Source organism: Coregonus clupeaformis, chromosome 18 (genome assembly GCF_020615455.1).
Source record: "Coregonus clupeaformis isolate EN_2021a chromosome 18, ASM2061545v1, whole genome shotgun sequence".
NCBI lineage: Eukaryota > Metazoa > Chordata > Actinopteri > Salmoniformes > Salmonidae > Coregonus > Coregonus clupeaformis.
In genome coordinates, this window is record NC_059209.1 from 219,725 (window position 1) to 247,288 (window position 27,564).

The window sequence follows — 27,564 nt, forward strand, 5'->3', positions numbered from 1 at the left end:
ATCCCTCACGACTACAGACACTGGGGACATGCCTGACACAGCTCTGAGTAGAAAGGAACAGCCGGCGACCTGCCACTGATAACCGACCCAGACATCACCTGCCCGCCCCCCTGTGCTTCTCTCTCGCTCTCACATTCAATGAGAGACAGACAACAACACAGTTGTGGGGGGGCTGGTGGGGGCATCCGCGGCCATGGAGGGAGCATCTAAGTCCCCGGCAGAGCCTGGAAATGTTTGTTCCCTTGGACTGTCGGCGTGCAGCAGAGATAACTCATTTGAATCTGCTGGGGACTCGCAAGCAATTAAACGTATAATATGCGACAAGTTCGTTGTTGTCACAGTGAAAGGTCAGATGGCTCCCTTCATATGTGAAACATGTATTGAACTTGATGCAGCTAAAGAAAGGATTATTACTCTTACATTTTAGTCATTTAGCAGATGCTCTTATCCAGAGTGACTTACATGAGCAATTAGGGTTAAGTGCCTTGCTTAAGGGGACATCGACAGATTTTTCAACTAGACTGCTCGGGGATTAGAATCAGCGACCTTTCGTTTACTGGCACAACGCTCTTACCCACTAAGCTACCTGCCGCCCTTTCTTCTTCATGAAGAAATAACTAATTTGACCAAGCGCCTTGAACTGAATAAGGATTCTATGAGAATATCGGCATCTTTAAATGCTTCCTATCAAAACATCCAAGAGGATCATGATGGGACCTTCCTGGACTACGATCAATTTCTGCCACTGCACCCCTTTACTAGCTTGAACCAGAAAATGGCTGCTCACTGTTCGACTCCAGGTGAGCGTAAATGGATGCGTGTCGGAACCAGAAAGAAGGAGAATAATCATTCTCGGCACGCCTGCCTTCTTCCCCCACGTCCAGACTTAAGACTCTCTGTCGGGGGCTTGGGTGTTCCCTCCATGGCTGTGGATGACCCTCCAGCTACCTCTCCCTGTCCTAGTCAATCAACTGTCTGGGCACAGCCTGGACCACCTCGCCCCCCCCTCCACTGGGCCGTGCTCTCTGGATCAGAACTCTGTCCCTTTGGCGGTTGTGGCCTGCACGCAGCCGGTGTCTCAGCAGCCCTCTTCTCAGGTGAGTTCTGTGGCTCTGGCAATCTGCTTCGAGACACAGCGGAGGCCGGATCATTCCGGCGAATTGTGATGGGGAGTTCGATGGTGAGGCATACAGTTGAAGTCGGAAGTTTACACACACTTAGGTTGTAGTCATTAAAACTTGTTTTTCAACCACTCCACACATTTCTTGTTAACAAACTATAGTTTTGCCAAGTCGGTTAGGACATCTACTTTGTGCATGACACAAGTTTTTTCCCCAACAATTGTTCACAGACAGATTATTTCACTTATAATTCACTGTATCACAATTCTAGTGGGTCAGAAGTTTATATACACTAAGTTGACTGTGCCTTTAAACAGCTTGGAAAATTCCAGAAAATGATGTCATGGCTTTAGAAGCTTCTGATAGGCTAATTGACATCATTTGAGTAAATTAGAGGTGTACCTGTGGATGTATTTCAAGCCCTACCTTCAGACTCAGTGCCTCTTTGCTTGACATCATGGGAAAATCAAAAGAAATCAGCCAAGACCTCATAAAAAATCCTTGTAGACCTCCACAAGTCTGGTTCATCCTTGGGAGCAATTTCCTGAAGGTACCACGTTCATCTGTACAAACAATAGTACGCAAGTATAAACACCATGGGACCACGCAGCCGTCATACCTGTCACGCCCTGGCTCTGGGGACTCTGAAATGTTGAGCCAGGGTGTGGATTTTCTATGTTTAGTTTCACGGGGTAGCTTCTATGTTGTGTTTTCTATGTTTTGGGTTTTGTTCTAGATCATATAGATCTATGTTGGTCAGGGTGGTTCCCAATCAGAGGCAGCTGTTGCTCGTTGTCTCTGATTGGGAGCCATACTTAGGTAGGCTGTTTTCAGCTATTCTTTGTGGGATCTTGTTCTGATTTGGTTTGTGTTATACCGTAGACGTCACGTTATCGTTGTTGTTTTGATCGTGTGATCATTCTAAATAAATAATATGTTCACCTTCAACGCTGCGCCTTGGTCCGCTTCATCAGGTGTCAACGATCGTGACAGAAGATCCCACCTCGACTGGATCAAGCAGCGTGACGAGGAGAGAGGATGGACCTGGGAGGAGATGAGTGCGAGTCTGGCAAGAGGGATGGAGGCCTTGGCCACGGGTAGGAGTGAAGCCCATAAATGTTTTAGGGGGGGGGTTAACGCCGTGGACGACGGGGCAGCAGGAGGACGCCAGGTTACGGGAGTCACTGGTCACCAGGGAGAAGGAGGTTGTAGAGGCACGGCGAGAGGTACTGGCGTGTGTTGCCAGTCCGGTCCGGCCTGTTCCTGATCCCCACGTAGGGCCAGTGGTGTGTGTTCCCAGTACGGTCCGGCCCATTCCTGCTCCCCGCACCAAGTCAGTGGTGCGTTTCGTCAGCCCGGCTCGGCCCGTTCCTGCTCCCCGCACCAAGTCAGTGGTGCGCTTCGTCAGCCCGGCTCGGCCCGTTCCTGCTCCCCCGCACCAAGTCAGTGGTGCGCCCGTCAGCCCGGCTCGGCCCATTCCTGCTCCCCCGCACCAAGTCAGGGGTGCGCTTCGACAGCCCGGCTCGGCCGCTCCTGCTCCCCACACCAAGCGAGTGGTGTGCGTCGTCAGTCGGCTCGGCCCGTTCCTGCTCCCCGCACCAAGTCAGGGGTGCGCTCGACAGCCCGGCTCGGCCCGCTCCTGCTCCCCACACCAAGCCAGTGGTGTGCGTCGTCAGTCCGGCACGGCCCGTGCCTGTTTCCCGCACCAAGTCAGGGGTGCGCTCGACAGCCCGGCTCGGCCCGCTCCTGCTCCCCCACACCAAGCCAGTGGTGTGCGTCGCCAGTCCGGCACGGCCCGTGCCTGTTCCACCGGTGGCTGGTCCGGCACCGGTCAGATGCTTCACGTCGGAGCTAGAGCAATCCGCTCCACCAGTGTTCAGTCCAGCTCCGGCCAGCAGGGCCAGACCGGACCAGGGGTACTGTGGGGGGTTAGAGAGGGAGTGGGGATCATGCCCAGAGCCGGATCCGCCGCCAAGGCGGAGTGCCCACCCGGTCCCTCCCCTGTGGTGTTCTGTTGGCGCGGTCGGAGTCCGCGCCTTTGGGGGGTACTGTCACGCCCTGGCTCTGGGGACTCTGAAATGTTGAGCCAGGGTGTGGATTTTCTATGTTTAGTTTCACGGGGTAGCTTCTATGTTGTGTTTTCTATGTTTTGGGTTTTGTTCTAGATCATATAGATCTATGTTGGTCAGGGTGGTTCCCAATCAGAGGCAGCTGTTGCTCGTTGTCTCTGATTGGGAGCCATACTTAGGTAGGCTGTTTTCAGCTATTCTTTGTGGGATCTTGTTCTGATTTGGTTTGTGTTATACCGTAGACGTCACGTTATCGTTGTTGTTTTGATCGTGTGATCATTCTAAATAAATAATATGTTCACCTTCAACGCTGCGCCTTGGTCCGCTTCATCAGGTGTCAACGATCGTGACAATACCGCGCAGGAAGGAGACGCGTTCTGTCTCCTAGAGATAAACGTACTTTGGTGCGAAAAGTGCAAATCAATCCCAGAACAACAGCAAAGGACCTGGTGAAGATGCTGGAGGAAACAGGTACAAAAGTATCTATATCCACAGTAAATCGAGTCCTATATCGACATAACCTGAAAGGCCGCTCAGCAAGGAAGAAGCCACTGCTCCAAAACCACCATAAAAAAGCCAGACTACGGTTTGCAACTGCACATGGGGACAAAGATCGTACTTTTTGGAGAAATGTCCTCTGGTCTGATGAAACAAAAATATAACTGTTTGGCCAATGATATAATAATGACCATCGTTATGTTTGGAGGAAAAAGGGGGTGGCTTGCAAGCCAAAGAACACCATCCCAGCCGTGAAGCACGGGGGTGGCAGCATCATGCTGTGGGGGTGCTTTGCTGCAGGAGGGACTGGTGCACTTCACAAAATAGATGGCATCATGCGGAAGGAAAATGATGTGGCTATATTGAAGCAACATCTCAAGACATCAGTCAGGAAGTTAAAGCTTGGTCGCAAATGGGTCTTCCAAATGGACAATGACCCCAAGCATACTTCCAAAGTTGTGGCAAAATGGCTTAAGGACAACAAAGTCAAGGCCCTGACCTCAATCCTATAGAACATTTGTGGGCAGAACTGAAAAAGCGTGTGCGAGCAAGGAGGCCTACAAACCTGACTCAGTTACACCAGCTCTGTCAGGAGGAATGGGCCAAAATTCACCCAACTTATTGTGGGAAGCTTGTGGAAGGCTACCCGACACGTTTGACTGAAGTTAAACAATTTAAAGGCAATGCTACCAAATACTAATTGAGTGTATGTAAACTCCTGATGCAGTGGGAATGTGATGAAAGAAATAAAAGCTGAATTAAATCATTCTCTCTATTATTATTATGACATTTCACATTCTTAAAATAAAGTGGTGATCCTAACTGACCTAAAACAGGGAATTTTTACTAGGATTAAATGTCAGGAATTGTGAAAAACTGAGTTTAAACGTATTTGGCTAAGGTGTATGTAAACTTCCGACTTCAACTGTATATCTATATCTTGGGCAAAGACTCAGTGTTTTCCTCAGGCTAAAGTTCAGGATATCACCAGGTTGTTCCCGAGGCTGTGAGTCAGTCACCGGGGGCTGATACTGTCATGGTTCATGTGGCGTCAAATGACATTATGAAGGGCAGCTCAGAACAGCTGAAGATGGATTTTAAAGAACTGATTGGTTCTCTACTTGACACCAACAAACACCCCATAATATCTGTCTGTCTGCCATCCCTAAATTGTGGCATTGAACAGTTCAGCAGACTTTTAGCCATCCATAACTGTCTACGAGACTATTGCAGCTCTGTGGGTGTAACATTTATTGACAATTTTGATACCTTCTGTAAACAAAGCTTGTATTATAAGGAGGATGGGATCCATCCAAATCATTTGAGCTCATGGATCCTTTCACAGCATTATAAGGTTGCGTTGAGACAATGACTTATCAATGACCCACGTCCAGCTCATTTAATCCCTACCATTGTGTCGCTGAGTTGTCATAATGTACATTATCCTAGGGGCGTTGGAAGACACAATGTAAATAACCTAATTTATGTCCCTCTTACTGCCCGGAATGCCTCTGCTGATCCTACAGCTATTGTATGCAGTAATCATATGCCTATGAACCAGAGTAATACTGTTAGCACTGAGGTGGTGTGCCCTAGTAAGAAGTCCACTGTGTGCAGCTCACCCTGCACTAATAAAAATAACCCTAGTATGTCTACCTTTGCTAAGCTTTCCAGTAAAGCAAGAAAAATAATCAAGCATCCCAGAAAAGTGTTAAAAATATATATCTTAAGAAACAAGGTTCATGAAACCAATAATTTGCTAGTAACAGATGACATTCATATTCTGACAATCTCTGAAACTCATTTAGATAATACCTTTGATGATACAGTGGTAGCAATACAAGGTTATAACATTTACAGAAAATACAGAAATGCCAATGGGGGGTGGTGTTGCGGTCTATATTCAGAACCACATTCCTGTGAAGATTAGAGAGGATCTCATGTTAAATACTGTTGAAGTAATATGGCTACAGGTTCACCTGCCTCACCTAAAGCCCATTCTTGTGGGAAGCTGCTATAGCCACCAAGTGCTAACAGTCAGTATCTGGATAACATGTGTGAAAAGCTTGATAATGTACAGTGGGGAAAAAAAGTATTTAGTCAGCCACCAATTGTGCAAGTTCTCCCACTTAAAAAGATGAGAGAGGCCTGTAATCTTCATCATAGGTACACGTCAACTATGACAGACAAATTGAGATTTTTTTTCTCCAGAAAATCACATTGTAGGATTTTTAATGAATTTATTTGCAAATTATGGTGGAAAATAAGTATTTGGTCACCTACAAACAAGCAAGATTTCTGGCTCTCACAGACCTGTAACTTCTTCTTTAAGAGGCTCCTCTGTCCTCCACTCGTTACCTTTATTAATGGCACCTGTTTGAACTTGTTATCAGTATAAAAGACACCTGTCCACAACCTCAAACAGTCACACTCCAAACTGCACTATGGCCAAGACCAAAGAGCTGTCAAAGGACACCAGAAACAAAATTGTAGACCTGCACCAGGCTGGGAAGACTGAATCTGCAATAGGTAAGCAGCTTGGTTTGAAGAAATCAACTGTGGGAGCAATTATTAGGAAATGGAAGACATACAAGACCACTGATAATCTCCCTCGATCTGGGGCTCCACGCAAGATCTCACCCCGTGGGGTCAAAATGATCACAAGAACGGTGAGCAGAAATCCCAGAACCACACGGGGGGACCTAGTGAATGACCTGCAGAGAGCTGGGACCAAAGTAACAAAGCCTACCATCAGTAACACACTACGCCACCAGGGACTCAAATCCTGCAGTGCCAGACATGTCCCCCTGCTTAAGCCAGTACATGTCCAGGCCCGTCTGAAGTTTGCTAGAGTGCATTTGGATGATCCAGAAGAGGATTGGGGAGAATGTCATATGGTCAGATGAAACCAAAATAGAACTTTTTGGTAAAAACTCAACTCATCTTGTTTGGAGGACAAAGAATGCTGAGTTGCATCCAAAGAACACCATACCTACTGTGAAGCATGGGGGGTGGAAACATCATGCTTTGGGGCTGTTTTTCTGCAAAGGGACCAGGACGACTGATCCGTGTAAAGGAAAGAATGAATGGGACCATGTATCGTGAGATTTTGAGTGAAAACCTCCTTCCATCAGCAAGGGCATTGAAGATGAAACGTGGCTGGGTCTTTCAGCATGACAATGATCCCAAACACACCGCCCGGGCAACGAAGGAGTGGCTTCGTAAGAAGCATTTCAAGGTCCTGGAGTGGCCTAGCCAGTCTCCAGATCTCAACCCCATAGAAAATCTTTGGAGGGAGTTGAAAGTCCGTGTTGCCCAGCGACAGCCCCAAAACATCACTGCTCTAGAGGAGATCTGCATGGAGGAATGGGCCAAAATACCAGCAACAGTGTGTGAAAACCTTGTGAAGACTTACAGAAAACGTTTGACCTGTGTCATTGCCAACAAAGGGTATATAACAAAGTATTGAGAAACTTTTGTTATTGACCAAATACTTATTTTCCACCATCATTTGCAAATAAATTCATTAAAAATCCTACAATGTGACTTTCTGGAGAAAAAAAATCCTCATTTTGTCTGTCATAGATGACATGTACCTATGGTGAAAATTACAGGCCTCTCTCATCTTTTTAAGTGGGAGAACTTGCATAATTGGTGGCTGACTAAATACTTTTTTTCCCCACTGTATGTGATATCAATAGAGAGGTATACTTTCTGGGTGATTTAAATATTGACTGGCTTTCATCAGGCTGCCCACTAAAGAGAAAGCTTCAAACTGTAACTAGTGCCTGCAACCTGGTTCAGGTTATCAATCAACCTACCAGGGTAGTTACAAATGTTGTGGAAACTTGTCACTATACTTTATTAAAAATCAAAGTTCTTACAGAGTTTTTGTAGAATCGAGAGACTTTATTACAACTGGGGTGATTTGCAAAGCATCCTCCCTTCTCTCTCTCTGCTCCCCGTCTATATAGTCCCATTCACATCCCTCCTAGCTCAAAACCCCTCCCTCTTGGGTTCTCCTACCATTATCTTCAGTTTCCCGCTCTCTATCGCTCCGCCGACTCCCTTCGTCTATGATGGCGGCTAAATTTAACTTTTATTCAGTTCAGAATCAATAGTAATACAATCAATCAATCCCTTATCTTGCAAAAACACTAATGTTTAGTTTAAACTGTTCAACCCCAGCTCTCCCGAGCTTGACCTGAAGATTGATTGTTGGACATGACAGGTTCACACTTAATCTTTCAAACATACCCAAACCTACTCCTCTTCCCTCCCGTCATGCTGTAATTACTCATGACTAGTCTAAACGCTGTTCAACTTTGGCTCCGCTCTCAGAACCTTTGTTTGAGGAGAGGTGCATTAGGCAACAGTCTGGTTTCAGTCTCTGATAAGGTAAGACAGCCATGGATTAGGTAAGAGCGAGCAATTCGACCCTAGGTCAGATCCCCATTTCACACATACACAAGCCCAGTGAAAGGAACCATTCTTAGTTCTTGCCTAGCAACAGAGACGTCCGTGATTTAACTTTGTTTAGCACATAGTTCACTAAAAAATCCACCTCACAAACAGTACAGGAATTAAATCATAAACATGTATTAATCATATAAAGATATGATGCTGCAGAAATTTGTTTGAAAGCAGTATCCAAATCCATCAGATGTAGTGATCACAATAGAGTAGCCATATCTACGAAAACCAAAGTTCCAAAGGCTGGGCCTAATCAATCAATCGATCAAATTGTATTTATAAAGCCCTTTTTACATCAGCAGATGTCACAAAGTGCTATACAGAAACCCAGCCTAAAACCCCAAACAGCAAGCAATGCAGATGTAGAAGCACGGTGGCTAGGAAAAACCTAGGAAGAAACCTAGAGAGGAACCAGGCTCTGAGTCCCCTTCTGGCTGTGCAGGGTGGAGATTTTAACAGTACATGGCCATTAAGGCCATATTTTTCTCCAAGATGTTCAAACGTTCATAGACGACCAGCAGGGTCAAATAATAATCACAGTGGTTGTAGAGGTTGCAACAGGTCAGTACAGCAGGAGTAAATGTCACTTGGCTTTTCATAGCTGGGCATTTAGAGGTTGAAATAGCAGGTGCGGTAGAGAGAGAGTTGAAAACAGCAGGTCTGGGACAAGGTAGCACGTCCGGTGAACAGGTCAGGGTTCAATAGCCGCAGGCAGAAGAGTGGAAACTGGAGCAGCAGCACGACCAGGTGGACTGGGGATAGCAAGGAGTCATCAGGCCAGGTCCTAGGGCGCAGGTCCTCCGGGATGGGAGGGAGAGAGAGAGAGAATTAGAGGGAGCATACTTAAATTCACACAGGACACCGGATAAGACAGGAGAATAACACCGGCACATAGACTATTGTAGCATAGAAACTGGAGGCTGAGACAGGGGGAGGGTCGGGAGACACTGTGGCCCCGTCCGACGATACCCCCGGACAGGGCCAACCAGGCAGGATATAACCCCACCCACTTTGCCAAAGCACAACCCCTACACCACCAGAGGGATATCAACAGCCACCAACCTACTACCCTGAGACAAGGCTGAGTATAGCCCACAAAGATCTCCTCCACTGCAGAAGCCTGAGGGGGCGACAAACCGCACACGTCAGTGACTCAACCCACTCAAGTGATGCACCCCTCCTAGGGACGGCATGGAAAGCACCAGTAAGCCAGTGACTCAGCCCCCGTAATAGGGAGAGGCAGAGAATCCCAATGGAGAGACAGGAACCGGCCAGGCAGAGACAGCAAGGGTGGTTTGTCACTCAACTGCCTTTCCGTTCACCTTCGTACCCCTGGGCCAGACAACACTCAATCATAGGACCTACTGAAGAGATGAGTCTTCAGTAAAGACTTAAAGGTCGAGACCGAGTCTGCATCTCACATGGATAGGCAGACCATTACATAAAAATTGAGCTCTATAGGAGAAAGCCCTGCCTCCAGCTGTTTGCTTAGAAATTCTAGGGACAATAAGGAGGCCTGCGTCTTGTGACCGTAGCGTACGTGTAGGTATGTACAGCAGGACCAAATAGGAGAGCTAGGTAGGAGCAAGCCCATGTAATGCTTAGTAGGTTAGCAGTAAAACCTTGAAATCAGCCCTAGCCTTAACAGGAAACCAGAGGCTAGCATTGGAGTAATATGATCACATCTTTTGGTTCTAGTCAAGATTCTAGCAGCCGTGTTTAGTACTAACTGAAGTTTATTTAGTGCCTTATCCGGGTAGCCGGAGAGTAAAGCATTGCAGTAGTCTAAGTTTTTCTGCATAATTTTTGGACAAAAATATTTTTTAAATGTTACGAAGATGGAAAAAATCTGTCTTTGAAATATTCTTGATATGTTTGTCAAAAGAGAGATCAGGGTCCAGAGTAACGCTGAGGTCCTTCATAGTTTTTTTGAGACGACTGTACAACCATCAAGATTAATTGTCAGATCCAACAGAATATATCTTTGTTTCTTGGGACCTAGAACTAGCATCTCTGTTTTGTCCGAGTTTAATAGTAAAACATTTGTTGCCATCCACTTCCTTATGTCTGAAACACATGCTTCCAGGGTAGGCAATTTTCTGGCTTCACCATGTTTCATCGAAATGTAGAGCTGTGTGTCGTCCGCATAGCAATGAAAGTTAACATTGTGTTTCCGAATGACATCACCAAGAGGTAAAATATATAGTGAAAACAATAGTGGTCCTAAAACGGAACCTTGAAGAACACCGAAACGTACAATTGATTTGTCAGAGGACAAACCATCCACAGAGACGAACTGATATCTTTCCGACAGATAAGATCTAAACCAGGCAAGAACTTGTCCGTGTAGACCAATTAAGGTTTCCAATCTCTCCAAAAGAATGTGGTGATCGATGGTGTCAAAAGCAGCACTAAGTTCTAAGAGCACGACGACAGATGAAGAGCCTTGGTCTGACGCCATTTAAAGGTCATTTACCACCTTCACGAATGCTGTCTCAGTGCTATGATGGGGTCTAAAACCAGACTGAAGCGTTTCGTATAAATTTTTTGTCTTCAGAAAAGCAGTGAGTTGCTGCACAACAGCTTTTTCTAAAATGTTTGAGAGGAATGGGAGATTCGAAATAGGCCAATTGTTTTTTCAATTTTCTGGGTGTCACGCCCTGACTCAGGGGACTCTTATATGTTGAGTCAGGGTGTGAATGTTCTATGTTAGTATTTCTATGTTTCTATCTAGTACGTGTAGTTCTATGTTTGGCCGGGTGTGTTTCCCAATCAGAGGCAGCTGTCGCTCGTTGTCTTTGATTGGGGAGCATACTTAGGCAGCCTATTGGCAATTAGGGGTTGTGGGATCTTGTTCCGTGAGTAGGCTTGTTTTGTGTGTAGCCTTAGGACTTCACGTTTCGTTGGTTTGTCGTGTGTTTATCACTTAAATAAACATGTACGCATTTCACGCTGTGCCTTGGTCTGACCCGTCCTTAAACTAACGTGACACTGGGTCAAGGTTTGGCTTTTTCAAGAGAGGCTTTATTACTGCCACTTTTAGTGAGTTTGGTACATATCCAGTGGATAGGGAGCCATTTATTATGTTCAACATAGGAGGCCAAAGCACAGGAAGTAGCACTTTCAGTAGTTTAGATGGAATAGGGTCCAGTATGCAGCTTGAAGGTTTAGAGGCCATGACTATTTTCATGAATGTGTCAAAAGATATAGGATTAAAAAACTTGAGTGTCTCCATTGATCCTAGGTCCTGGCAGGTTTGTGCAGACTCAGGACAGCTGAGCTTTGGAGAAATACGCAGATTCAAAGAGGAGTCCGTAACTTGCTTTCTAATGATCATGATCTTTTCGTCGAAGAAGTTCATGAATTCATCACTGCTGAAGTGAAAGGCATCCTTTCTTGGGGAATGCTGCTTTTTAGTTAGCTTTGCGACAGTATCAAATAGAAATGTTGGATTGTTCTTATTCTACTCAATTAGGTTGGAAAAATAGGATTAAGCTAGTCAAAATGAAGTGTATCTTGAGTGGTACTTACAGTGGCTTGCGAAAGTATTCACCCCCTTGGCTTTTTTCCAATTATTTTGCCTTACAACCTGGAATTTAAATGGATTTTTGGGGGGTTTGTATAATTTGATTTACACAACATGCCTACCCACTTTGAAGATACAAAATATTTTTTACTGTGAAACAAACAAGAAATAAGACAAAAAAACTGAAAACCTGAGCGTGCATAACTAATCTCTGGAAGACTGAAACAGGTTTCCCTCAAGAATTTTCCTGTATTTAGCGCCATCCATCATTCCTTCAATTCTGACCAGTCCCTGCTTGGGATAACATTTTCCAGAAGAATAAGGAATAGCTTCGCAAAATGTAAGTATGTAATGGGGTATATGGTATATGGGGCAAACAGACAGGGTTGACAACATGTACAGTGAGGGAAAAAAGTATTTGATCCCCTGCTGATTTTGTACGTTTGCCCACTGACAAAGACATGATCAGTCTATCATTTTAATGGTAGGTTTATTTGAACAGTGAGAGACAGAATAACAGCAAAAAAATCCAGAAAAACGCATGTCAAAAATGTTATGAATTGATTAGCATTTTAATGAGGGAAATAAGTATTTGACCCCTCTGCAAAACATGATTTAGTACTTGGTGGCAAAACCCTTGTTGGCAATCACAGAGGTCAGACGTTTCTTGTAGTTGGCCACCAGGTTTGCACACATCTCAGGAGGGATTTTGTTCCACTCATCTTTGCAGATCTTCTCCAAGTCATTAAGGTTTCGAGGCTGACGTTTGGCAACTCGAACCTTCAGCTCCCTCCACAGATTTACTATGGGATTAAGGTCTGGAGACTGGCTAGGCCACTCCAGGACCTTAATGTGCTTCTTCTTTAGCCACTCCTTTGTTGCCTTGGCCGTGTGTTTTGGGTCATTGTCATGCTGGAATACACATCCACAACCCATTTTCAATGCCCTGGCTGAGGGAAGGAGGTTCTCACCCAAGATTTGACGGTACATGGCCCCGTCCATTGTCCCTTTGATGCGGTGAAGTTGTCCTGTCCCCTTAGCAGAAAAATACCCCCAAAGCATAATGTTTCCACCTCCATGTTTGATGGTGGGGATGGTGTTCTTGGGGTCATAGGCAGCATTCCTCCTCCTCCAAACATGGCGAGTTGAGTTGATGCCAAAGACCTCGATCTTGGTCTCATCTGACCACAACACTTTCACCCAGTTCTCCTCTGAATCATTCAGATGTTCATTGGCAAACTTCAGACGGGCCTGTATATGTGCTTTCTTGAGCAGGGGAACCTTGCGGGCGCTGCAGGATTTCAGTCCTTCACGGAGTAGTGTGTTACCAATTGTTTTCTTGGTGATTATGGTCCCAGCTGCCTTGAGATCACTGACAAGATCCTCCTGTGTAGTTCTGGGCTGATTCCTCACCGTTCTCATGATCATTGCAACTCCACGAGGTGAGATCTTGCATGGAGCCCCAGGCCGAGGGAGATTGACAGTTATTTTGTGTTTCTTCCATTTGCGAATAATCATACCAGCTGTTGTCACCTTCTCACCAAGATGTTTGGCGATGGTCTTGTAGCCCATTCCAGCCTTGTGTAGGTCTACAATCTTGTCCCTGACATCCTTGGAGAGCTCTTTGGTCTTGGCCATGGTGGAGAGTTTGGAATCTGATTGATTGATTGCTTCTGTGGACAGGTGTCTTTTATACAGGTGACAAGCTGAGATTAGGAGCACTCCCTTTAATCTCAGCTCGTTACCTGTATAAAAGACACCTGGGAGCCAGAAATCTTTCTGATTGAGAGGGGGTCAAATACTTATTTCCCTCATTAAAATGCAAATCAATTTATAACATTTTTGACATGCGTTTTTCTAGATTTTTTTGTTTTTATTCTGTCTCTCACTGTTCAAATAAACCTACCATTCAAATTATAGACTGATAATTTCTTTGTCAGTGGGCAAACATACAAAATCAGCAGGGGATCAAATACTTTTTTCCCTCACTGTATGCTATAGTTCATCTCTAATGTTTATTGAAAACATAAATAATATTACACAATGAGCACTTGTTGTCTCTCAAATACATCATTACAGTTGTTGGTTCGCTAGCTAGCTAATTTTAGCCATATTAGCATTGACATGAAATCAGTCAAAACACCTCAAAACAAGACATGGTATCAACAAGATGAAAAGAGCCACTTATGATTCCCCACATGGCAGTTTCTTCTCATTTTTGCTAGCAAGCTGGCCATCCAGAATCACAACACGCTGACTTCTGCTCCATGGAAGCGTGCACATCATTTTCGTGACGTTGTCAGCTAACCCATCTATTGTGTTGCACCATTGGGGTTGGTTTTACTAGTTAAAATGATAACCTTTCATTCAAATTAGAACCTACTCTTACTGTAAACAACTTGACAAAGCCTAAAAATATGCAAAACTGTTAACAAAACGATTGCACAAGGTAGTTGTGGCTTGAGCAACTTGAAACAGCACTGAAATTTGAGCATTGAGGTTAATTTCTTCCCTCTTGTCTCTTCTTGTCCCAGGTTAAAGGCCATCCCACCCTGACACACTGCAGATATAAAGAACTTGTGAACCTCCCAGCCACCAGGATAATCACCATATCCCAGGATATTGTTCAGGAGTGTGTGTAACCGGCACTGTACTGCACGGCTGTATCTCTGTGTTGTGTGTGATTGATTGGGACTATAGACGTGGACTTCATAGATCAGGCTGTTTTAATGAATCAGAATTATCTCTGCATCCAAAAGAAAATACAAAACATTTGTAGAGTACAAATATGTTCTGCCCATTGTCGCCTCTTTCTCTCATAGTGCATCAAAATTATTTTTAGAATACAAAAATGAGTACAACCTCTCCTTATAATGTATCAACACATAACATACATTTTACATAGATAAAACCACATACCTGCATCCAAAAGAAAATACAAAACATTTGTAGAGCACAAATATGTTCTGCCCATTGTCGCCTCTTTCTACAACATAGACGCACAATACAAAGGACTGGAATCAATTCGAGGAGCTAGCCATCGTTCACACATATAATACCTTAGCTAGCTAGTAACCACATGTTGAATTCAGAATGTTAATATCATCCTAAAAAGTACAATTACATCTTAACAATACCATCCACTCATGAGTAAACTCTAAATATGCAACATTATTCATGAACAAACACTGTGTGTACGACTTTGTGCTTGAAGGAATCTAACTTTTCTAAAGACGACAGAAAAAGCGTGCCTACCTCTCATAGTGCATCAAAATTATTTGAGCACGAGCACGCAGGGCAAAACGTAAGTACACACTCTCCTATTCCCAGGATGCAGGCATGCATAATAACAAATCAATATGCTATATTACTATATGAACATGGTGAAATTCACAAAGTACTTTAACAACTATTACATGTGCAACATCACAATGTTAGAAATAGATTCACCCTTGTTATTGTTTATCATGCAGTTTGTCAGGACATTGTGATTTATGAAGCTCATTCTAAAACACAGACATGATTTCTGTCCCAGGGGATTGCACTGTGTGCAAGTTTTCAATTTAGACCACAATTAGTTGAATTAGGTGTTAGAGAAGGGCTGGAACAAAAACCTGTTGACTCCAGTCCTGTGTATAAAAAAAACCCGTGGCTGTCATGACTAAATGTGCCCTCATGTACTGAACAAGCTTATGAATGTTGGAGGTTAATCTCCTTGAGATGTCCCTCACTTGGGAATTACTTGTAAAATGTACAACAGATACAGGAGAACCAATAAAAATGTTAACATTTATTCAAAATGACAAGTGTTGATGTCTCCATGTTTCTGGTTTTGAGGCTTGGGCATCTGGTGATGTCACGGATTCAGCCGAGGCTGCTCCTCCTCCTTGCTCGGGCAGGCTTCGGCGTTCGTCGTCACCGGAGCACTAGCTGCTACCGATCCATGTTTCTGTGTTCTACTTGTTTTGTCTTCATTGTACACACCTGGTTCCCATTATGTCTATGATTTGTTCCCTATTTAACCCTCTGGCTCCCACTGTGTTGTGTGCGTGTTTGTTCTATGTTTGGTGTTATCGACTGGTGAGCGGGATTGTCCTCCCTGCGTGGAGTTTATGTTCATTTGTTATTTACGAGTAAAGTACGTTGCCTACTAGCTCTGTGTCCTGCGTCTGACTCCGTCCTACCGCTACACACTGACGCCTGACAGGTGACTGCAGTTCATCTGTCTAATCCCCTGCAAGGCATCAATAACATTACAATGCTGTATTCATTTCATTGAATATATATTCCTGTTTGATATGATTCATATAATTATATTGGACATGTTATCCTTTCACATGCAAGTATTTGTTTTGTATCCAATGCATTTAGCTTACATTAGGATGAAGTAGCCTAGGCCTTCTAATCTAGTTAGATTGCATCCTATAACCTTTCAATATTAGTTATCATTGAATATAAAACCATGTTATCATGAACATCGGTCTCATTTAATAATATGCATGGGTGTGATAGTTGTATGAATTATTCACAATGCAAGCCTATTCATTAGGAAAAAAACAGTAGCTATAATGCAATATGAAACATGACTATTCTGGCTATTAATTATTCTTAAACTGTAAAATAGCTAATTTAGCTATCTCAAAAAATCGTAGCCTGCATGATATCATGCATGCAAGCTTACCAGTCATGTCCTCAACGATGGAGCAGCAGCCCAAGCAATATGCAAGAGGACCCTATACCGTAGGATAATTATTCTGATCGGTGTCAATTTAATTTATTAGGTAATGAGGAGATCGATTCTGTTACTTGTTTACTTGTTATTCTTGTCAGATATTTCCATTTTGGGATAGTTGTTCACTGAATTGCTGTTACTAGTTGCTCACGCTGGTACCAGAGTGTTGCCAATTTAGCGACTTTTCAGACCCCTCTAGCGACACATTTTCAAAAAATCGACTAGCGACAAATCTAGTGTGGGGTTCTATTTTCTCATAACTGGATGTGATGACTAGCTTAGAAAGAATGCATTAATGATTAAGCATAAAAGGTTTGTACTGTACTGATATGTATTGTTTCACATAACAAGCTGTGATTCATGTGAGGAGCTGTTTTAGGGAGTAGGGGGAGATAAGAACTTGTGTCTCAAAATACTAGACTACACTGCCTCTTTGTGATCTGTGAACCGCCCTTGAACGTAGGTACATAGAGTACAGTGGAACGGTGTCTATGTGTGCTGACTCTACAGGTTGTTATGATAACAACTTATGCCTGGCAACAGTGTGCAACAGTGGAGCGCCAAGGGGCTGGGACCAGCCTGAGCGCCAGCGATAGGTTGGGCAAGTCTAAACCACGCTCAACCTCTACCCTGATAGGCCCAGCAGAGAGCGGGAACTAAAACTGACAGGGTATTTAAGGAAGAATTTGTAATGAGGAAGCCAGTTCTCTGTCTGCCCTGCGTGGTATTTCAGTGAGCCCGTATACGAACCATCATACTTATCATACATACATTTTGCATATAATAAATGTAGCTTGGATTGAATATCTCTTGATTATGTTTTCTCTTATTCCAATACCAGATTTGAATTACGCAATTTCTAACAATTGGTGACCCCGACGTGATCTGGTAGCGGAACTTCGCTGGAATTCATCCAGCCCATTGGACATCGCTGTCGTCGAACGGTGTGTTTCACAAAGTGCCCGGGCTTCTGAAAACAGGTAAGCAGACACCTATTGTTATGTAACTAAAGTTCTGCACATTGGCTTTATCCAAATTAATTTTGTGAAGCACCTGTTTGATGTAAGTGAACTCTATTACGCTATAAATAACGATTATAGAATATTAATTCAATTTTATAGAATACCATGCAAATGTTTGATAATTCTGATGGTTAAACCCATGGGATAAAGAAGAGGCTGTGTGCCCAATAGAAGCGGCTGTGTGCCCATAGAGGAGGCTGTGTGCCCATAGAGGAGGCTGTGTGCCCAATAGAAGCGGCTGTGTGCCCATAGAGGAGGCTGTGTGCCCAATAGAAGCGGCTGTGTGCCCATAGAGGAGGCTGTGTGCCCAATATAAGCGGCTGTGTGCCCATAGAAGAGGCTGTGTGCCCAATAGAAGCGGCTGTGTGCCCATAGAGGAGGCTGTGTGCCCAATAGATGCAGCTGTGTGCCCATAGAGGAGGCTGTGTGCCCAATAGAAGCGGCTGTGTGCCCATAGAAGAGGCTGTGTGCCCAAATAGAGGAGGCTGTGTGCCCATAGAAGAGGCTGTGTGCCCAAATAGAGGAGGCTGTGTGCCCATAGAAGAGGCTGTGTGCCCAAATAGAGGCTCTGTGCCCATAGAAGAGGCTGTGTGCCCAAATAGATTGTGTGTTGAGTGTAAGTGTGACATTTATGGCTGTGTGACATATTTGACTGTGTGATAGGATTATGACTGTGTATTGTGAGTGACTGCGATAACTGTGTACTATTTTTGCTGTGTGATAACTGTATACTACGTTTAACTGTGTAATAACTGTGTACCATTTTTGGCTGTGAATACAAACAATATTTTAAAACAGTAAATAATGAGAATTACAATTAGGAAATAAAGTTTAAATTGTGCAAACGTTAACAAAAGACACCTATAGGAGGTACTTTAAATAGATAGGCAGTGCGACGCTATGGTACATATCAGTTCAGACTAGATATGACTAGGTTCATAGGAGGCACTTAAAATTCTTTAAGAAAGGGGTGACGCTATTGACACGTATCAGCAAAGGCTAGGTACGGCTAAGATCAGAGTGTTGTCGTATGCATGAGAGTGTGAATGATAAACCTGTATACCTTGATAGAAAACTAATTGGGAATTAAAGACGTCTGTGGCTGTCCAAACTGTATAATTTGTGAATAACTGTTGGGTTTGTGGTTGCTTAAACCGTATAACCCGTTAATAACAATTGGGAACATAAAGGTAAAGTGATGAATGGCTAGTGTGACTAAACTGAAACGTTTGAGCTGATATGATTGAACTGTGGCGTTTGATGTTTGACATAGCATAATACTGGTTTTGAATAGTTGTGTTGAAGCAATTCGGTTTATTATTTTATTTAATGTTTGATGTTCGACATAGCATAATACTGGTTTTAGGTGCTTGGGTTGAGGCTATTTGGTTTATTATTTGATTTAACGTTTGATGTTTGACCCTGCAAAATACTGGTTAAACAATTAGACTGAAATAATTCGGTTTATCGTTGAAATATAAATATGCACCGACTTTAACTAATTAGGTGGGAATAATTGGATTTAAATAAATAGACTAAAGTACTTTAAATAACGGCAGAATATTGGAAACGCTCAAACGAAAAACAGACAAAGCCTGTTCCCACTGGACACAGAAGGGAGAGTTGCGAGGGGAGGGGCTGGAGACAGCGAGAGTGTGGCTTTTGATAAGTCAGGAAGGACTAGGGGGTGATTTGTGTCGATTGGTAGTTGGCTGGGAACACCACGGGGTGATTGTTTGAGAGGTACCTATACATTTCTAATGATATATACGTATGAACTTGCTCACCTGAACGTAGACGTACATCATGGGTGAGAAAGTAGAGAATATTTACATTTTGCATTTTTGGTAATTTGGCAGACGCTCTGGTACAGAGCGACTTATGGGAGCGATTGGGGTTGAGTGCCTTGCTCGGGCACATTGGCAGATTTTTCGCCTGGTCGGCTCGGGGATTGGAACTGGCAACCTCTCGGTTGTTGGCGCGGTGCTATTGGTCACTAAGCTGCCTGCCGCCCCATATGAGTTTAAGGTTGTGCCGTTGTTTGATCATGTGATAAGGTTTGATGGGTGATCGGACTATGACTGGTGTGGTTATGGAAGTTATGTATAAATAGTGGAGAGCCAGTAGGGGGCTCCATTGAACTATTATGTTTTGTTTGGCATTTCAATGGCATAAGGTGAAATCTGTGTATATGAGTGAATTCGGCGGCTGGTATGGGTGAAGGGAGAGAGAGTTCTTTGCTGAGGTGAAAGCTAGTGCGATTTTCATTTGGTGATGTCACTTGCTCTATGAACTGGAAGTATGTACTTTGAAAGCATCGCGGAATGTGTGGAGTGACTGGCGATGTATGTAGAGGGTCCCGGGTTCGAACACAGGTAGGGACAGTGGGTAAAGCTTTCGCATTGGGGCTATATACCTAGATTACTATGTGGATTGAGACATGTGAAAGGTTGAATTAGATAGCTTAAGTAGAAGTATTCTAGAAAGGTCTATGAAAATATGTTACTAGGTCCCCGCCCCTTCCCCGTTGGATAGAAAGGAGCAAGGGGAGGGGTGAGAGATAGTTCAAATGTTAGGAATGTCATTAAATGTATGCTTATCAACGATAGCAAGTATTTGTTTATTTAATTAGGGCCTAATCAGAGAGAACAGTTAAAGAAATTGAATAGCGAACTGAAAATGGTGATAGAGCTGTGAAAATTGAGTTGAGGACAAAGGAGAGTAATTTATGGCTCTGGTTAGCGGGAGAAAAAAATAATAATAATAGAGACAGTAAAGCGAGTTGGGTTGAGCTGTGGGATTTCAAGTGGAGGTCTGAATGCTTGACTGGAAGGCAGTGCTTTGATACATTATAATTGTTATTACTTTATTCGATGGGTTGCTTGACGCCAGTGGTGTATACAAATAGTTGGTAAATTGTAGAACGATCATTTATTTTCGTTACGGGGAACAGGGGATGCAAGTGGCATTGGCTGTTGTGCTGGGGGAATAGCGCCAGCCTGTGGTGGGTTCTGGATTTGTTACATAAACAAACTTATATTTTAAACTAAAGTGATGGAATAGGCTACAATTATAACATTATCAGAAAAAGAGCACAACATAATGTTTATTATTATTGATAGTTATTACAGTTATTATCATTGATCCAGTAATGATAGAAGGATAGTAGAGGAAAGGCAGGGGATTACATCTCATTTAGGGAAAGCAGAGGAATATGAAGATATATTAGGGAGAAAATACCATTAACTGAGGGATATAAAATGTTTAGCTGAAAACAAAACAGGAATAATTTACCTTACACCCTAATATAGACATTGCATTACTTTTGATGTAACCGTGATTGTATTGGCTAAAAAGTGAAGTGTGACATTTACAGGGGGGACAGGAACAATAGAAGGGGAGACTGATTTTCCTAGGGGGTTGAACAAATAATTATTATTATATTATTATTATGGATCATTTGAGATGAGATCACATGTAGCAGAGTTAGGGTAATCAATTAAATAATCATTATATACTCGAGGAATTTTGAGTGGTTTTATGGATTAGTTATGAGGAATTAGATTGATACAAACAATTATTGATGGGTTAGGACTGGGGATATCTGTATCATGTTTTGTGTGTACTACCATCTTTAAATTATAACCAGGAGAAAGAGATTTAGCTTATCTCATTGGAATGCATTGCATGGTTGCATGGTTGCATCACCGCCTGGTATGGCAACTGCTTGGCCTCCGACCGCAAGGCACTACAGAGGGTAGTGCGTACGACCCAGTACATCACTGGAGCCAAGCTTCCTGCCATCCAGGACCTCTATACCAGGCGGTGTCAGAGGAAGGCCCTCAAAATTGTCAAAGACTCCAGCCACCCTAGTCATAGACTGTTCTCCCTGCTACCGCACGGCAAGCGGTACCGGAGTGCCAAGTCTAGGTCCGAAAGACTTCTCAACAGCTTCTACCCCCAAGCCATAAGACTCCTGAACAGCTAATCATGGCTACCCGGACTATTTGCACTGCCCCCCCACCCCATCCTTTTTACGCTGCTGCTACTCTGTTAATTATTTATGCATAGTCACTTTAACTCTACCCACATGTACATATTACTTCAACTATCTCAACTAGCCGGTGCCCCCGCACATTGACTCTGCACCGGTACTTCCCTGTATAAATAGCCTCCCTACTGTTATTTTATTTTACTTCTGCTCTTTTTTTCTCAACACTTTTTTTGTTGTTGTTTTATTTTTACTTTTTTTGTTAAAAATAAATGCACTGTTGGTTAAGGGCTGTAAGTAAGCATTTCACTGTAATGTCTGCACCTGTTGTATTCGGCGCATGTGACCAATAACATTTGATTTGATTTGATTTGATTTGAATGTTGCCCAGGGCTAGGGGGAGCAGTAGTGAAGTTAGGCAGTATTTAGGTCATAAAAGTGAGCTACCAAATTAAGTGAGGCCTGGCTATTTGTGGTTGTTGTTTTTCAAATTGGGTTTTTCAAACAAAAAACAACACACCTAGTATAATGTTTATAAAGCCTTGTTGTTTCAATTTTGGGGTTTTCAGCAGGTCAAGGGTGATAGGTCTTAGAGGAGCACTCACAGTGAATTTTATGGAGTTTTTTTAGGTTTTGGCTGAGTTTGGGGTATATATGATTATCATGAGAATGAATATCATGAGGACTTAATGAACACTTGGGATAACTAACATTTATAAAATATTTAGAATAATGGTAATGTTTAGTATACTATGGGATGGAACAGTTCGTTGAATGATTTCAATGGCCTCTGAACTCTGTTTTAACTTTCTGGTGTTAATGAATCATCCACACTAGTAAATTCTAAAGGCATGAGAGGAGGACTTTAAGATAGTTTATTTTACTAAGTTGAGGGTAATTTATAATACTGTGAAAAGTGTGAAGAAGATTATAATTTGGTAATAATATATATGATTTGAACCATAAAATAACAGAAGAGAGAGTGGAGGGATGGCAATTGGATAATGAATTAGCAATATTACCTAAGTGATTGTTTAGGTAGGTGGTAATATTGACACATGGGCAAATCATGTGTCAAAAGGGGGATGGTAGGATTAAATAATAAATATATACGAAGGAGGGGACAAAATACTTAAAAAAAACCCCAACAAGAATAGAAATTGAGAGCTGAACATGTATGTGTGAAGTTAGTTTATTAACCACACCAGTATGCCAGAGGTTTTGTGCCCCACAGGTGAACTAAAAGAGTAGGTGACCCACTATCTAACCAGGAGACTGGTGAGCATTCAGTCCCTAAAGAAGAAAAACTGGAAGCAGCCCCATTGGGAAGGTCTATATCAGGTCCTGTTGGTGACGGCCTTCGCAGTAAGAATCGCTGAGAGATCCACCTGGGTGCATGTCACACACTGCAAAAAGGGAAACCCAGCTACACCTGACAAACAAACACAGAGATAGGAGAAAGAACCGATCACCACTAGGGCTCGGGGGTTGGCTCCTTAACGAAGATTCCCTTACCCTGTCTGATCATCCCTGTGTGAGTTCGATAGAAGGTAAAGCAATGGGTTGGCCTCTGGCGTCTGACATGTTCTCAGGGCGAGGGTGGGGATTCACAGGTCTCCTGACGGTAGGTAGCTGTCTGATTGTGGGGGCCATATTCCTAACACACTCAAACCCTCCTGATCTGCCAGAAGTAGTAGTTAACCTAACACAAGTTGATAAAATAATACCTGAGCACAGTCTACGATACGAATATGTCAATCTCCATACACAGTTTAAGGACAGGTGTAGTATTGTGAAAGTAGGGAATTACCAGAAATGGCAGTGCGACCCATATAAGGGTAGGTACTGTCTGAAAGTCTGAAATACGCTAAAACAGGTTACAGACCTGAACAAGTGAGACATCCTCTTCAACTGGGGTACCCTATAGAGTAAACCTCTCTGAGGGAGGTAGTGAGACCGGGGCTGTGGTGAAGATAGTGCAAACTGTAGACCTGAAGGAAGTAGTACAGGTGGAGACGGGGTGTGGAGATCTTGACCTGTGGTTGGAATGGGTTCAGTGTGCGGCGGGAACTATGTCTAAAGAGGACTGTTATGCCTGTGGGACAGCCAAACCAAGGTTAACAACTACTCCGTTCCCCTGGACAGGCTTTAACTCTCTGTCAGGTTTATCATCCATGATTAAATTGTTCAAGCCACCTGGGAATGTGGTGAAGAAGTCTAGTAGTAACTTGCACTATCTGTATCCCCCGATAACAAAGTCACCCCGACCTAGGTTGCCTCCGTTTTGAAGTCTCAGGGGATTCTTATTATTGTTTTTCTAGGACTAATAAGATAGGATACAGGGTAGGGCATCTTAGCTCCTGCTCCCACACAGAGACCATCACAACTAAAGAGACCATGACTAATCTCTCCTCTTTGTTGCAGCCAGAGGATTTTAGGAACCAAAACCAGGCCCGTGCTGACATCTGATGGTTGTGTGGTGATAAGATTGTGAACTCACCTACATACGCAAACAATCAAACGGGATCCTTTGATGAAAGGATATATATTGATGGGATAGGAGTACCTCGAGGGGTTCCAGAAGAATTCAAAGCTAGGAATCAGATCGCAGCTGGGTTTGAATCAAGTCTTTTCTGGTGGTCAACAATTAATAAAAACACAGATTGGATAAATTATATTTATTATAACCAGCAAAGATTTATAAACCACACTCGTGATGCAATAAAGGGATTGGCTGAGCAGACAGCGGCAACTAGCTTAATGGCATGGCAGAATAGAATAGCTTTAGATATGCTTTTGGCTGAGCGGGGCGGAGTTTGTGTTCTGTTTGGATCTATGTGCTGTACTTTCATCTCCAACAATACAGCACCGGACAGGTCCGTGACCAAAGCGCTTCAGGGACTCACCACGCTGGCGAACGAACTGGCTGAGAACTCTGGTATTGATAGCTCCCTAAACGGTTGGTTTGATAACATATTTGGTAAATGGAAAACTATTGTTGTAACTATTCTGGATGAAGTTATAGCTTCTATGGGTATACTTGTTTTTTGTGGATGTTGTCTTATTCCCTGTGTCTGAGGGTTGGTGAGCAAGGAGATGGAGAAGGCGGTTTCCCAACAGATGGTGAGATACGGCCCAATCCCGGACTCCGACCTAAGGAATGAAGGATATGACCTACCAGGCTTGGTGGAGTGACACCCTAGAGGGTATCTAAAGGGGGCCAAAATGTACTTCCCTGTTTGTGTTTTATGCTTTATTAATCAAGTTAACCATTGTGAATGTTTGTCTTTCCTTATGTGAAGGTAAAGGATTCCTGGGTGGCTGGTAGCCAACTCAGTACATGTTAGGTGTAGGGGAGGAATAGAGGGTTTAAATTTGTATTTTTTATGTTATTAACATTTTTTGATGTGATTTATTTTCCATATCCTGTTATTCTCAGGGTTGTTTATATTCTGTTCAAACTGTTATTTGGAGTGACACCATAAATGGTGTCAATAGAGGGAATCCTTTAACATTTTTTGAATCACACCCTAGTGGGTGTGAAAAGGGGGATTGTGGGATTCTATTTTCTCATAACTGGATGTGATGACTAGCTTAGAAAGAATGCATTAATGATTAAGCATAAAAGGTTTGTACTGTACTGATAACAAGCTGTGATTCATGTGAGGAGCTGTTTTAGGGAGTAGGGGGAGATAAGAACTTGTGTCTCAAAATACTAGACTACACTGCCTCTTTGTGATCTGTGAACCGTCCTTGAACGTAGGTACATAGAGTACAGTGGAACGGTGTCTATGTGTGCTGACTCTACAGGTTGTTATGATAACAACTTATGCCTGGCAACAGTGTGCAACAGTGGAGCGCCAAGGGGCTGGGACCAGCCTGAGCGCCAGCGATAGGTTGGGCAAGTCTAAACCACGCTCAACCTCTACCCTGATAGGCCCAGCAGAGAGCGGGAACTAAAACTGTCAGGGTATTTAAGGAAGAATTTGTAATGAGGAAGCCAGTTCTCTGTCTGCCCTGCGTGGTATTTCAGTGAGCCCGTATACGAACCATCATACTTATCATACATACATTTTGCATATAATACATGACAAGACTTTTGGAGACTGACGTGAAAGTACGTATCGTTCTTACTCTTCTCAACGAGCAGCGGGTGCTGCCGTGGGCCTCACCCCCGTCCCAAAGCACTCACAGGCGGCCCAGTCCTCGTGCAGCAGTCCCTCCCAGCTGCAGTCAGAGCAGGAGATGTTCACCCCTCCGCGTCCAGACTGCAAATGAATTGTGCATACGGGAAGCCGCCGCTGGCTAATCCCACCCTGGCTTACATTCAGTGCGGGATGTAAATGTCAAATGTTCCTTGTCTAAAATCAATCACTGCACAAAAATAAATCACTGCATTTCACTCACACAGCCTCAGTCACTTACTTACCTCGTCCACTGTTTGCATGCCTCTCTGTGACATAAACTGGCTAGCTCATCATGTCTCAGTCTAAACTGTACACTAAAAAATACAGAAAGGAGTGGGAATCAAACCCTGAATTTAAAGGCTGGTTGAAGCCATTTATTGGAGATGATACACGGGCATACTGCCTGTATTGTAAGGCTGATTTCTACGCCAAACTTAGTGATGTAAAAAAACACATGACAACTCAAAAACATACTCAAAAGGCAAAGCCTTATAACAGTTCCACCCAAAACAAGCTGCCATTTATGGTTAAAAAAATTGACTCTGCAAAAAAGGCTGAGGCCACCATGGCATTAGCTATCGCTGAACACTGTTCCATGCTGGCATGTGATCACATTGGAGAAGCATGTAGAGCTGCTTTCTCAGACTCCACTGCTGCTACCCACTTCAAAGTGCACAGAAATGATTAATGGTGTTCTAGCACCATACATTCTGAAAAAGTTGGTCGCAGATGTGGGTGACCAGCGTTTTAGCCTCCTCCTCAATGAGTCCACGGATGTAAGTGTTTCTAAGTACCTGGGGGTTGTGATAAGGTACTTTAGTGACACCAAGCAGACAATTGTATCAACATTTCTGGGGCTTGTTGAGTTGGAGGGAGGAGATGCCAAATCTATAGCCCGTGCTGTTGTGGCTTTCCTCGAGAAGTGTTGTCATAAAAAAGAGAAACTCCTGGGGATAGGGACTGACAATGCCTCTGTTATGACGGGGATTAACAATGGGGTCCATAAAGTGCTGAAGGAGGAGTATGGCCTCAAAGATCTGGTTCTTATTCGCTGTGTGTGCCACTCTCTGCAGCTTGCTGTAAGTCATGCTTCCAATGACACCATCCCCCGTAGTGTGGAGTACTTGGTACGAGAGACTTATAACTGGTTTTCAGTGTCTCCAAAGCGCAGGGAGGCCTACAAAGCCATATATGAGACCATCAACTGTGGGGAGAAACCTTTACAGATAACCAAGGTGTGTGCCACACGTTGGCTCTCCATTGAACCCGCGGTTTCACGCATTTTGGACCAGTGGGAGGAGCTTAGGCTGCATTTCGCAGTCACCAAGTCCAGTGAACACTGCTACATGTACAGTGATCCTCAAAACATATTGCATCTGACTTTTTTGAAGTCAGTGCTGGGTGAGGTACAGTTGGCCATCAAGGCTTTTGAGGGAGATCAAGTAGATCCTCTTAAGCTACTTGACAGCTTGATTAGCCTGATCAAGTCTGTGAGCAGCAGGGTGCTGAATCCACTGGCAAATGTTGATGTACTCGAAGGGCCAATAGATGGATACATCAGTCCCAAACCATACCATGGTTACCTTTTTGAGTCAAAGGCAGCTGAGCTCCACCTTGAGCCTGAGGATGAAAACAATGTCTGAAAGCGGTGTGTAGCCTTCACCATCTCCCTCACTAATGAGTTGAGGGTGAGACTGCCGGACAACATCGAAGCATTGCAGTACATGTCAGTTTTCAATGTGGAGGAAACTCTAAAGCACAATAAGAGCCCTGGAGAAATAGAAAAAATAGCCAAGCTCCTTGGTTACTCCCCTGCAGAGATAGACAAGATTGTCCAGCAATGACGTGCCATCACACTGGGCTTCTGGAGTGAGATTTGGAAGTTCAGGGATGCAGCTGATATCAACCCGTTTCAAGAACTTGCCATGGCTGCTGTGTCTGTGTT

General features: G+C 43.6%; 1 pseudogene; it reads left to right on the plus strand.

The window, feature by feature from the left end:
- The first annotated feature begins 775 nt into the window (after positions 1 to 775).
- LOC121532950 overlaps positions 776 to 27,564 on the plus strand; it is a 31,305-nt pseudogene continuing 4,516 nt past the window's right edge.